Source organism: Papilio polytes, unplaced genomic scaffold (assembly GCF_000836215.1).
Source record: "Papilio polytes unplaced genomic scaffold, Ppol_1.0 DF823399.1, whole genome shotgun sequence".
Lineage (NCBI taxonomy): Eukaryota > Metazoa > Arthropoda > Insecta > Lepidoptera > Papilionidae > Papilio > Papilio polytes.
In genome coordinates this window covers 2901416-2910702 of record NW_013525805.1, presented here as the reverse complement: position 1 = coordinate 2910702, position 9287 = coordinate 2901416, and the positions used below count along the sequence as shown (strand labels likewise).

The following is a 9287-nucleotide window of genomic DNA, read 5'->3' as shown; positions in this document are numbered from 1 at the left end:
AAAAAAATTAAATGTGATTTTCATTATCAAATCTGGAATTATTCTTTTGATATTACAAACAAACACTCAAATTTTATTACATGTATATATTGTTAGTTATTAGACAGAAGAGATTGCGCGTGTTTGACAGATCCTGTCAATTCAAAGTCAATTTTATCTCGTTTCATATAAGAGAACAAACAAAGTTATCGTTTTTTATTTATAGAAACATTTTATTACACCCGCAAAATGATTGCATGCTCTCATTAAAAACCTTGGCTAGATGGCGCTGGCGTCTTATAAAAGTTGCAGCAAAACTATGTCTTCATTAAAATTCCACACTTGTATACGCTTTGAGAACTCTTATGTTCACTTTGTGTTCGAGGGTAAGAACATAATGTACTTTAATTGGATTTTCAGTCAGACTAAACGACGTTAATGTACGCACGGTGCTTACGTGGCTTTCATTCCAAGTAATTACTTAGTTAAAACTTAATGTTAGAATATATTGAAAGTAAGTAATAAACATTTCCCGCAATTCTTATGTTATCACTATTTTAATTAAGAATATGAGAGAAGACAGTAAATAAATAAATAAATAAAATAAAATTATGATTAATCCTTGTCAACACTACAATTATGAATAAAAAAAAGTAAGTATTTTACTTCTCACTAATATCAATACAAACGTTTGGATGTTTATTACACGGAACGGCTAAATTAATTTTGCTGAAATTTGACATAAATGTAGAACATAAATGTATTTCGCAAATACAATAGGCTACATAAGTTTTAAATTTTTAATTCCGCGCGGACGGAGTCGCGGGCAAAAGTTAATCTATACTTCGATATCTATACTAATATTATAAAAAGGAAAGTTTTGTATTTTTGTATGTATTGAAATAACTTAAAAACTACAGGACCGATTTTAAAAATTCTTTCACCGTCACAAAGGTAATTTATCTGTGAGTAACATGGACTGTTTTTTTTATTATTTTTTAATTCCACACGGACGGAGTCGCGAGCAACAGCAAGTGTAGATAAAGTAACCCCGTTAGACTTGATTACGGAAGGAGTTCGAGGAATTGATATTAACATTAATAATTGGAAGTACTTCTACACTATTGTGTGGACAAATAAAACAGGACTTGTTTATTTTATTATGTACACAACAATATTACTTTTAGAGCGATAATGGACGTCTATTTGTTGATAAAACAAATAAGATTAAATCCCCAATATCCTAGTTTCAAAGGATTTATCACCAAAGAGAGTGATGACTGAGATGACGTATGATATAGTTATTTGGAGGACAAAAATCTAACGCGTCGACGCTACCGGAGTAGGATTAGGAGGGTGATGATGATGATGAGCCTTGTGGTTAGGATGACGTTAACATCCGCTATCATGGTCGTAAATTTGACTCCAGGATTATTCCCGTGAATCATAGTAAAGGGGTTTAATTTCGATCAAATGGATAAAAGAAGTATTAATTAAATATTTCAAATACATTCTAAAAAAAATAATTTAAAAATACGTATACGTATTTAAAATACGTACGTATTATGTAAAAAAAACGTAAAAAATTACAAAAGTATTTCAGCTTAATTTTTCACCTATTTATTCAACAAACAATAATAGTCAGACACATCCTGTATTATTTACCATTTGTTGAGTCTTTATAGATTTATGCTAGGTTTCTTAAGATTCGACTTATTTTGTCATTACCTAGCGAATTATTAAAATTACGTTCACCTATGTTTCAACAGAGTTAAATTCAAGGTACGCAGTTCGGAAATGCATTTCATGAATTTATCGAACCAAAATCACTAACGAATGGTTAACGTAGCTTGGAAACCGGCCATTAGTCGTTTGTGTATTATATTTTATGAATTTAATACAAACCACCATTACCTCTTTATTACGTAACGCCATAATTAATGGTACGGTATAACAAAAGAAAATGTCAAAACGGGTCTAACACATTCAGGCAATAACATCTATAACACTGTCGCAAATAGACTGTCCATGAACATTTTTATTTCAGGAATTTACCAATTTCATGTTTATTAGGTTTTAAACTGTCGAAGAAATTAGGAATGTGCTGGGAACGCGGTATATAAAAATCTGTGATTACTGCTTATCTCCTTGAGTTACAAGTTTCCTGTTGTAGTTATTGTTTATATTTGAGTAAATGTTCATGTCTTAAAATCCAATATTGCATTAAAACATTATAATAAACATTACAATTTAAGCAAATAAATTAAAACATTTTGTATTTATATTGACAACTAGGTTTTTCTCGCGACTTCGTCCGCATAGATTAAAAACCCATTTAAATCGCTTCAGTATTTTCAGAGCTTTTCCAATGCAATCAAATCTGTCCTCTTCATTATTGATCACAATATCATGGTTACCCTATACTATACTGTTGTTCCCGGACCACGCAGTAATATCCAATAAGGTACTGCTATGATTTAATATATCAGACTAATGAAAAAACGTCTGTTATTTTTTTTAATAAATGTCTCGTTTTATAGATATTTAGTTAATAAATCTTAGTATAATTAGTAATTTTAATATGTATGGTATATGAGTATGACATCACCTTGAATACTCAGAAAAAGTTTAAGCCGCTTTACTTAATTAAAGTTCAATTAAGATCTAAAGAACTTCTTAATTAAGCAAATTAGGTTGTTGACTTTTGCATATAATTTTAAATATTATTTTTTGTAAGAGAACATAGTCTACAGTAAAATAATAAATCTAAACATTTAAAACTATGATTATGTAACCCAGTTAACATTAAAAATATTAATTTATATTAACAAAAGAAAGAAAACAAATTAGTAAATATCTTCTTATTTTAAATAACAAAACAGTAATCTATAGATATTGCTATTTTTTTGTTGAAGGCGTTATTTACAAACATCTAAAACCATTGTTAACAAGGCAATGAAATATTTGATAGCTCCAATATCGTTACATTTTATTACCAACGAATTTCAGGATTTAGTTGAAACGAGATCGTCATGGCGTTTTATGGGAATCGCATTAAATTTAAGAAAAATTGACAACAATCTTGTATCAATAGAAAAAACTTACTTCATATTTTAAATACTCTTAAATACGAATCTTTGGATCCATTGCTACTACGTATCTCCAAAAAGGCTTAACAGATTTCTATTAAGACACATATTAAGAACGTATACTGGATGAACACATGGGTTTTATCTTTTCTTTTCCTGGAAGAATACATTTTTTTTAGTTCTGCGCGGGAAAAAGCTTTTAAATTTGTAACGTCATATTTCTTACAAGTAATTGAATTATTTTTCACTCCATTATGTGATGTTTGTAACAGAAATTCGAAACTATATCAGACCAGTTTCCATTGTAAAATACAATATTAACAATATTAACATGAGTTTAACAAACATTTCTCAGTTAAAGTTCAGTACAATTTTTTATACAGTGACAAACATATTTTACCTTAAAGCAAATCAAATGTTTCTCTATTTCTAGTTCTGAAAGCATAATTCTAACAATCAAATATAACAGTTCGCCTGAATTTAGCTTTATTGCATACCTCTTCAGGATCCGAATTCAATTTAACACGCTCGATTTGTTGGGTAAGGAAAAATTTATTCATGAAAATTGTTTTCCCTGCCCACCCTTAATACAAGTTAAGTTTTCGATCGATCTTGATATACAAAGTTAGTATTGCATTTAAATTTTAATGAAGTTTTTATTGCCAAGTTTTACAATTTAGCTTTTATATAGAACTAGTCTCCGTCCGCGTGTAATAAAAAAAAGATAATTATCCTGTGGTCTTCCAGACTATCATCTATGTCTACGCCAAATTTCATCAATATCCGTTCAGCAGTTTATGCTACAAACTCTAACAAACATCCATTCATCTAAACATTCGCATTTATAGTATTAGTATGATATTTAAGGGCGCGACCGTGCCCTTCCCCCCTCCCTACTTCCCCCAAGTTCATAAACATCATCATTTTGAAAAAAGTTTTATTTCGCACCAGTTTTCGCCCGCGAATTTTGTCGCGTGGTATAAAAACAAAAATGAGTAGCCTATGTGTTCTTCCAGACTATCCCCTACATCTATACCAAATTTCATCGAAATCAATCAGCCGTTTAGGCTACAAACTCTAACAAACATCCATCCATCTAAACTTTCCCGTATATAATGTTAGTATAATGGTATGATTTGATGTGAAATATTTTACTAAAACTAAAATAGACAGATGTTCAAAAACGTCCTACCAAAGTTTCTTAATAAAAAAATACATGAGCAAGCCCAATTCTTGTGACAAATTTAGTTTCCAATAAAAGGACGTACCAATAGAAATGCACACAGAGTAAACTTGAAAGCGTCTTTTATACGCTGACCCATTCGTTTCTCAAACATACTACGTGGGTAGTTTCCAAACTGTCTAGTTCCGAATGACTTAAGGCTTTTATCCATTTATCATCTCTTTCTATATATTTATACTAATATAATAAAGCGTATACACACACTACTTCGTGACGTAGGATGTCAGCAATCACAGCTTTTTTTGAATAATTCTTCCTTTAAAAAAAGCCCTACACTTACGACACGCTTTAGGCTATGTTTTCAAGCTATTAATCTTATGAGGTAAATAAATTGAAAAAATCCTCATGTGGGAAAAGGACCATAAACTACAAGGTAATTTTGACATTTGCAATTGAGAATTTGATTTTAAACAAGAGAAGTTTTTATAATTTCGTGCAGATAAAGCCTAGGAATAGCTAGTATGAAATATAGCTTCAGTAACTAATAAAAACAACTTCACTAATATGAGGACCAACAATTTTGTACCAAATCCAGAATACATCGTATTTACATAATTGAATTTAAATGAACTACAAAATGTTGCCAGACATAATAAAATTATTCACAGAGTCCCGTTAATGATCATTACCAACAAAAACTGTAATTAAGCCACATATTTCGACAAATATGTATGAAATGGTTTGCTGATGACGTAAGACTCATTTTAGTCTATCCAATCTGCAAGGCAGCATTTGTTCCGGGTATCTCCGGACTGGACTGATTTCAAGGCTTTGAATGGAAGGAAGAACGTGAGAATGTTATAGGGTAATATTTTTTTTTTTATATTCCACGCCGACTAGTCAGGTGACCACTAGTCTATACTTCTATACTAATTCTATAAAGAGGAAAGATTTGTATTTTGAAATAACTCAAAAACTACTGGGCCAATTTTAATAGTTCTTTCACCATTAGAAAGGTAATTTATCTGTCAGTTAGATAGGTAATATTTTAATTTCACGCGGACAAAGTCGGAAGCAGCAGCTAGTTTTCTAAAGCTACTTGAAAGTTAACGATCAAAAAACTTATCCAACATTATTTTTAAACGTACTACTTAGTTGTAGTTTCAGTTCCAACTACCACCTGCTTTACCCCACTTTAATTACCATCTTAATGTTCTTTTTAAGTAGTTTTTCTTTCTTAGTTAAAAACTTTCATTTGAAATAAATTTTACTGAATCGTTCTAGATATCTGGCAAGGAAATAAAAATAAACGTTTACAAAAAAAAATCATTTTTTAAAGTTAATTTGTGTTTCGAATATCCATCATCATGTTGTCAATTATATTTTTTTCTAGCTAAATACATCAAAAATGACTAGGGGAGACGAATTTGACAAAGGAGGGGACTCATATGAAGCGGACATATCCTCTTTCTGGGCGTCCTCTCCTCGGTTAAAGGTAGAGACGACGTTTCTGCAATTGAGGATGTTTATGGGCAACGACCGCTTCGCCATTTTGCCTTACGATATAAAAAGCAGCCATACAATTTCTTATATCATATTAAACAAAAACCTCTTATAATAGTTAAGGGAAACGTAAAATTTAATATAACGCATGAAATATTTCCCGTGTAATTCATAAAACAGTTTCGATGCCTGCGAATAATAGGGACATTGTGTTCAAGGTAAAAAAATTCGAATGTTTAAAATGTTTCACGAAATATCTGCCCCGTTTAATAAAATTAAATATATTCAGAGTATGCTTTTATTGCTGGAAAAAATGGACTGCTAAAGATCGGTACAGTTTAGTTTTTGACGTCGTCATACACATACGACAGTTTTCAGACGCCGTTAATACTTACCAAGCTGACTTGATACTGTCCATCTATAGCGGCTTTATCTTATTATTCTTATAAATAAATAGTTTTGCCCGCGACTATATCCGCGCGGAGCTAGAAAAAACAAATGCAAGTAGCCTATGTGTTCTTCCAGACTATCCTCTACATCTATGCCAAATTTTATCGAAATCATTTCAGCCAGTTAGGCTACAAACTCAAACAACCATCTATCCATTTAAACTATCACTTTTATAATATTAATATGAAATATGATTGTGAAGATATTTGGGTAAAGATAAGAAAATTCCTTTTATCGTTTCTGTCCTAATCTCACTATACTACTGTTACGAAAATGTTTCTGATAGACCCTCAGTTACGAGAATGTATTCGCAACTTCATTGACAAATGTATGAAATTGATTAGTGTACTTTACACCCGGTAGGGGCGCTTCACAAAGCTAATGCAAATATAGCGTTACGAAATCGTACTCATAGATATTCGTGATAATCCCTCAAGTTATACTCCAAATTTATCTATCGTTCATTTCAGTCCCTCCCTTTTTAATGTGTCACGGGAACAATAGCCAATATTTAAGCAAAAAATACAAGAAAATTATTAGTTTATATGTAGTAGAATCACAAGTAATAACTCATATTGATACAAGACCTTGTATAAATAACAAAACGGAACGATTTCCTTTGTTGAAATAAAACGTATTTACGCTAGTATACGTGTCACGAATTGCTGCGTTCGACCGAGGACTCGGCCGCTTACTTGCGGTGAATTTGATTTATAGCTAGTATTAAAGTCTATAGAATTCACCCTTATGTATACCCTTTTGTTAGTTTAAATATGTACCAAGTAATGTTTTACGACAATATATATAAAAACATGAATTTCCCTTAAGTTAACTCTTTGCTAAAAGTGAGAAGAGCGCCCACACCTTTGACTAAACTATTTTTCGATTGTCGATTGTTTCGTAGCCCATTCAAATTTAGTTGCACAATTAAAAATCGAGTAGTATGAAATCAAAGCGCGACTAAAAAGTTGTGCGATATTTTAGTCAAAGGTCTGCACGAGGTCTAAGTATAATAAAAGACTTACTACAGTCGTAACCCACAGACATATACAATTTAATATACGGCTCTTGTTTAACGAACTGGTACATGCTGAGTTTAAACGTGTTATAGTAATTTAATAAGAAAGGAAAATATTACCACATACATAAAACATTACTTAGGGCCTGTCCCACCATTGGCTGAAGGCTCAGATAGCTTAAAGGTTACGTCACTGTCAGATAAGAGAACAACAACCGATATTTCCATAACCTATTTTACACGTTAGATTATCAGACAATTTACTATTTGGTGAAATAGGCCCTTAATCTATACTTCCATAAAATTAAGAAGGAAAGATTTGTATTTTTGTTTGTGAAATAACTCAAAAACTAATTAGCCAATTTCAAAAATTCTTTCACCATTAAAAATCTATGTTATTAGTTAGTAACATAGGCTGTATTTTTTAATTTCAAACAGCAACAGCTATTACAAAATAAGGTTCTAAAAACAGGTAAGTTATTTATTCCGTAGTGTAATTAAATACATTTTTTATATATTCAACATTCTTTAAATGTTTTTTTTTCTTTTATGTATGAATTTCTCTACTATCTTACTGTAGTCACCATCTAAAATAAAATAAATCACATTGTAAACCAAGAAAGAAAATCGATTATAAAAGAAAACAGTGAATACTTTACTAACAATATAGGTATCATTTTAGTTACAAGTTTCAACCCGCTATGAACACATCATTTTGCATGAAAATTAATTAAAAACTGTACAATTTAGATATTGTAAGAATTAAGAAATATGTAACAAAGAAAGACAGCACTGTGACAAACATATTTTGTTGTATGACAATGACTTTGACAGTATTTTAATACAAAAAAAGGTTCTCTGTAAAATCTCACGATGAAGTTTACATTGGGATTTATATTATCCGACTAGCTTACGCTAATTATTACTAATAAAAATCATTTTTATTTCCACATAAAAATATACAGAGAGTTGTATAAAATAAAAAAAAATTAAAAGGGGGAGGCTCAGCTTAACCGATACTGACTGAGATCCAGTGTCGAACTGGTTTTCAGCCACCCCCTTACCAAGGTGTAAAGGGAGCGTAGATAGTCGGAAGTCGCTATACACTAGTAATATAAAAAAAAGATATACGTAGAAATATAAAAAATACGTAATTAAAATTCGTAATCAATTTATAATAACATTTCGCTAATTAACCTTCGATTCATCTTTCACAAAGTACAAAGAAGCTGTTTGAGAACTTAATTTTACCGAGTTTAATTTGGAAATACTTTTCGCTTTACGACTAAAAGTTTTCTCTTCGAAAAGTCAAAAGCTTATTATACTAAGTCGGTATTAAAATTAAATTTCAATAATTTATAATATCATCTAATCGGAAAATGCCATATTAAGCTGCACTAAGAGTTAGATAGTCACTAAAGGAGCCCTTAGTGAACTCGCGATTCCTCACCAAGTGAATTTAAACGCTTTGAACCGGACGACCGCGCCCATGTCTTAACTATCAACACTTAGTGTATATTTAGTACGAGAATGCCACGCTAAGGGACTCCATAAGTAATTATTGTATAGCTCTAAATGTGGTACGTATTTCCGATTATAAATTGTCTTAAACAAAACTACATTCAATTAGCAAAGATATCTTGACGTTCCAAAGCATTTTGTAAGTTTTAATGAGTTGTTTTCGAACTTCACGCCTTAAGGGTCCTGGAGAGTTGGGAATAGTTCGGTTGCAACTATTCGCTAATGGCAATCGTATTGTTTTAAATATAAAAACTTTAATAAAAAAGATTGTTAGCCGATGTTCAGATAGATGTTTGTTAGGACATATCTTACAAATGGAAATATTTTATTGGTAAGCGAATTACAAGTCATAATGCCAAAAAAAATAACTTAACAGATATTCTGAATTAAAATTGTGTTCATAGAACAAGCATGGTAGGAAAAATTCTTCGACATTATAAAAGGCTTTTTGTATTAGCCATGACTTAAGTTTATTTTTAATGACGCGAGGCTGGTAGCCTTTGACGTGGTCTGGCAGACGGTTGTAGAATGCGGGTCCCATGAC

The 9287-nt window shown here is 31.1% G+C and overlaps 1 long non-coding RNA gene across 1 annotated transcript; it reads right to left on the bottom strand.

Annotated features, from left to right (window-relative positions):
* Positions 1–7689: 7689 nt before the first annotated feature.
* LOC106104933 lies at positions 7690–8017 on the bottom strand. The gene is made up of 2 exons (XR_001225702.1): positions 7886–8017; positions 7690–7809 (listed from the first exon to the last, which is right to left on the bottom strand). It is a non-coding gene; the product is annotated as an uncharacterized LOC106104933 (long non-coding RNA).
* Positions 8018–9287: the final 1270 nt, after the last annotated feature.